Source organism: Nanorana parkeri, unplaced genomic scaffold (assembly GCF_000935625.1).
Source record: "Nanorana parkeri isolate BGI_ZX_2015 unplaced genomic scaffold, ASM93562v1 scaffold1433, whole genome shotgun sequence".
Lineage (NCBI taxonomy): Eukaryota > Metazoa > Chordata > Amphibia > Anura > Dicroglossidae > Nanorana > Nanorana parkeri.
Genome location: NW_017307701.1, coordinates 150,499 through 155,756, shown reverse-complemented (window position 1 = coordinate 155,756; position 5,258 = coordinate 150,499). Strand labels below are relative to the sequence as shown.

General features: G+C 41.9%; 1 protein-coding gene across 1 annotated transcript in view; it reads left to right on the top strand.

Moving 5' to 3' along the window:
* The first annotated feature begins 441 nt into the window (after positions 1-441).
* The window catches only part of SAR1B (secretion associated Ras related GTPase 1B), a 114,336-nt gene continuing 109,519 nt past the window's right edge, over positions 442-5,258 (top strand). The window contains exon 1 of the mRNA XM_018569955.1: positions 442-546. The gene's annotated coding sequence lies outside the window, so the exon portion shown is untranslated. The remainder of the gene's footprint in view (positions 547-5,258) is intronic.

Below are 5,258 nucleotides of genomic sequence, written 5' to 3'. Positions count from 1 at the left end.
TGCGAATTTCTTCAATCGGTCAGACTGGAAAACTTTTTTCGAATTGTACGAAAATCGATGGATTAGTGGCATTTTCATACAGAAAAAAACACAACATGGATACTGCACATGCGCAAATGAAAATCTGTTCTGTCGACCGATGAAATTCGGGCTATTAGTATTGCTAACGAACGATAATCAAAAACTATATTGGTCTGTGCATAATGTGGTATTCAAGCGAAAATCGAACAGGGGTTCGATGACCGGATGAAAAAAATCAAACAATTAATGTAAAGTGTATGGGCACCTTTAAACCGCAGATTTACAAAGTGAAACCTTGCTTTAAGGACAGCAGAACTCCACCTATGTTATTAAAGGGAGCCCCGTGTTGGGTGACATGCCTGAGACAGGTGTAGATCTGGAAAGTGACAGCAGCAATTAGCTGTGTCAGTGCAGAGTTTGCTGCAACGGGGAGGAGACTGCCTGACCCCAGGGATTTCTCATTCTGTACAGCGGAGATTACCGGGTCAGACTGCCTCTCTGAATACCTCCTCCTGTCTCTGCCAGGTGACTGATTCTGTTATACTCATTTTATGGGTCTGTTTAGAAAAATAATCCCTGCTTTCTTCACCTGTTGCATATGAAGGCTGACTGTCAGAAGTTGACAAATAACATTTGTTTTAAATTAACTCAGGCTCCAATGAAAAGGAGATGTTCATGTGATTTGTACGTGTTTGTTTAGTATCAGAAACTAGAAAAAGTAAGGAAAATGTTTAACTTGTGTTTGATTTGCAATACTTTCCCCTCTAGTTGCTTTTAATAATTGGACTGCTGCTCTGAAAGGAAACACACTGCTGCTATATCATTGTGTAATACTGATGATAAAAGTTTAGAATTGGATTTATTTAATAACCTTGTTAAACACAGTTGCCCAAAGCAACCAGCCAGGATCCAATCTGTACTAGTCTCACTTCAGTTTAAAGTGACACTAAACTCAGGAGTTAAATATTAAAAATGTATTCAAGTACCTTAACTATTAGAAAACAAATGTATCTTATTTGTGTATCACTCAGCTGTAGATCCTTAAATCATCTCTGAATTGGTGCTGACACTGTCCTTCCTTCTGGAGGGTGGCTACTTTAGCTCTCCATGGTCCCTGTGTGTGTTGTAAAGTAGCCACCGCTCCAAGCTCGCTGGTTGTCTGCAGTCACTGTTCAGCCAAGAATTTTTGGACTGGCACTTTGGCCAAAAGGCAATTAAAAAGTCACTTTTTGTTTATTGGAGGGGTGCAAATGGGACCACACACTGCTCGAAATTCAGTGCTGGTTGTGTGTGCGAAATTCGATGTGTGGCCAGCTCCAGTGCACTCTGATTCAGTGCTGCAGTGTATCTAAATATAAAACATTTTTTTAGTTTTGGATAAGGTTGTGAGCGGTTAGAACCCCTGTATGGATTTTGATTTTAATTAAATCCCTTTTTTTAATCAAAGGAACAGTACAATGGTATACAATTTCACAATAGTGCATAGCTACAAATCAGGAATGTCACACTGTTCCATTGACTCATTGCCATTTTATAACACCAGATTACAGGAAGGGGTGGGGGGGAGGAGAAGGTAGAAAAGGGGAGGAGAGGAGTGAGTGATGGGCATCGGTGAAGCTACTCATCATTATACAAGTATACTGTGAAGTGCAGTGTAGAATTATTTATGCTATCCATTTTGCTTTAGTGATATAAATGTATGCAAGAGAGTAGGTATTCAGTGCTTGTAGGTATGACGTTAGGATTTCTATAAGACCTCTGTACTGTATAAGCAGCAGAGGTTTTGGAGATGTTCCACTTATTCCATGTCTGCTCAAATATGGTGGAAGTGTCTTTCAGGGCAATCTAAAGTTGATTGTACAAGAATTGTATGGTCAGATTGTAACATGTAGGGTGATCCTAAAGTAAGGGTATACACTGTTATATTTTTTTTCGTTCAACTCCGGGCTGAAGGATAAAAATATAACAGATAGTGTGGATGGACAAATCTCCCGCTGTGAGCTTTGTATTCTGACAGCAGCACAGTAAGAATATCTGAACGGTGCTTGCAGCTGATTAGCTGCAAGCATCATTCAACTTTAATAATTAACTCCTGTGTACCCAGCTTAAGACATAGTAAGAGAGACAAAACAAGAGCTAATATCATGGCAAAAATTATAGGGCTGCAACCAACTAATCGATTATGAGAATAGTTGTCAACTATTCTTAGTATCGATTAGTTGGTTGGATCCCCTAGATCTGTTCTCCATGCTGGGAGGAGGGCACAGCAAGCAGTGGGCGGGTGCAATAGCCAGCCTGCTATTGGCTATTGCAATTTGAAATGGCCAATAGAAGGCTGGCTATTGCACCAGCCCACTTCCTGCTGTATTTCCATTCAGCTGCCGTCTGCAATATCTTCCCACTGGCAGCTGTCATTCCCTGGCTGAAGCTATATAAGTGCCATGTGTTTACATAATAATTTTTTTTAAATAATTATAAAAAGGTGGGGAAAGAGTCATTTTCGGTTTCTGCCTGACAAATTCTGCTGCGGGAGGTGCGTTACAGTGCCATTCACTTCAGTGGCACCTTTAATGCATCTCCCACCCACGGCAAAAACTTAGTAAGAAAACTATTATGCCAGACTGCCTGAAACTATAAAATGACAACAAAAAAACCATAAATAAAACAGGTGAAAAATTCTCTATCACAAATCACCATCACAAATTGTTTAAAAACAAAAAAATATTTTCTATTTCTTTACCTTTTTCCTATCACATAAGATAGCTTTTTTTATATTTTTTTTTATTAATCCCTGTGACATCGTCGCCAGGCTTGTAAAAGTCTTGCAGAGACAAGGGCTCCTAGGATCTCAGTTCCTTTTGAAGTAATCACACCCACAAAACTACATCTCCCAAGTGCCTTTTCCTACATACAGTTTGTGGGCAGGCGCTTGGGAGTTAAAAGAGGACTATGGGGTAAACTTTTTATCTCACAGGAGGTAAAAGTATATGTCCTTTCCTCACAGGAGGAAATATACTAACCTCTTCCCGTGAGCCAAAGCTCAGTATATAGCGAGCTATATACTGAGAGCGCCGCAGCCCGAACGGATCCCAACAGTACTCTCGAGATCCGCCCAGCTAGCTGATTGACAGCGGGCTCTGCCTATCTAGAGGCGGAGCCAGCTGTGCCCACTCCCTCCCCCATCTGTTCCTCCAGTCAGCGCTGGAAGATTGGAGAGGGGAGAGGGGGAAACCCTGCAGGGAGCGGTGACTGACCATCACCACTCTCTGCAGGGAGATGATCGTAAAGTGAGCGAGCGACGGTATGTGTTCACTCACTTCCCGATCATTAGAACCAACGTATAACAGTTTCATTGTCACACGTCAGCACTAACTATGAGGATGAGTGAAAATCACTCACCTCATAGTTCTCCTTTAAAGCAACAGCACTGTTTTTCTACCTCCTAACTGTCCCTCAAATGGAGGCACTGACCCTCTTTTAGAACCAAATCCCTTTATCCTGCTTTCCTCCTCAGTTGTCCCTCTTTGTTGGTCTAATGTACAGATATCTATGAAAATGTACTATTTAACTACCAAAAGTGTTATTCTGCACTAAAATCTACATCCTACCTCCTAATTATCATGTTTGTTATTTTAAAAGGTCAGTATAAAAGGAAATGTTAAGGAGAAAAAAACAAACAGTTCTGGGTTCAACAAATGGGGGGAGAGGTAGGGGTGTGTCCATTGCCTAAATACATTCAAGATAATTCAATAAAGGGGATATGGACCTTTAAAAGGTCCTGCACCAAATGTAACAAAAGCCCTGCCATACGTTTTGGTAGCTTTACTGACACTTGCAAGAGATTGACATAGCTCTTAATTGCGCCACTTTAAGAATTCTTCACCATGAAGAGAAATTAGTCCCTTGGCATCCCCATCAGGCTCCACCCACTGCCATCACCACTGGTTAGCTGTTGGCTGTAGTCCACTGCCTGCTTTCAATTAGTAGCAGAGCAGACCTGATGGAGAACTAGGCTCATAGAGTTCCCTACTAAGCTCCACACACCCACAGTGTAGGTTCTGGTAGAGAGCTGTGGGTGTGGGTGTCTGAATGCTCAGCATTGATCACAGGATTCAACATGCCCTATAACCAGATTATAGGTAGACACCTCTGCACTCGGGTGTTTGAGCTCATATGATAAATCAGAGCTAAGGCCTGGTTCACACATAGACTTTTCAGTTTTGCATGTTGTTGCGTTTTTTTGTGCACATTTTTGTTTTTAAAAACACATATAGATATTTATGGTACCAAAACTGCACAGCATTCACCTGAAAATAGCTTCTGCATCTTTTTGCGCAAAAAAACACTCAGGTGTGGACCAGGCCTTAGAGAAAAGAGACAGAATACTCAGATTGCTCCAGTGATAGTCAGGGCTGCAGGGTCTCACTGGAAGGACATCTTGCTGAGGGACATACAAGAGCCTGAGATATGGCAGACCTTGGTTAGTGAATTTAAAATAGCAGCTGTGAAGCAGATAAAAGGTGTTATAAAATATGTCTTACCTTTTGTAGAATGTGCTCTGATTTGGGGGTGCCCTTAAATTACTGATGAACAACTGAATCTTAAATAAGTGTTGGGTTTATTTACAAATAGGGATATACATACATATTACAATTAAGGGAATTTGAAAGGGGAATTGGGGATAGGAGTTAATGTTAAGGATCCTACAGCTAGCTACACCATTCTCTCTCTCTCTCATTCACACAAGCCATGGGTTTTTCTCTGTTCTTCGGACACGCCTCTCCAGCAGGTCGCAGCGAATCACATTCTTGATTGCAGAGTTCAGAAAGACTTGTCTTGTCCAAAGGTCTTGCTGGTCAGCTAGATTAGTGTCACACAGGAAGAAGGTTCCATCAGATGCCCCTGCCCCCATCCCAGCATACATGCCTTGTTGACACAGGTGTGGGCAGTAAATACCAGCAGGGGGTCGGGCTTGCCCCAGGACATGACAGTCCAGCAGATCTCCTTTGATCAGTGTCCAGCCCCAAGAACCCTTTGATGGCTTCATTCGCATATCAAACAGCACGGGCAGCTCACGATATTAAGGAACCTTTCCATCAAAGATGTATCATAGATGTCAATTATTTTAACTTCCAACACCTTTCCAGTTGTTTATTTGGAGCAGGGTTTTGGACAGACTGCAAGCTACTCTGTACAATTTCAAAGTGAAGGGGAGGGGGGGGGGGGGGGAAAAGGTA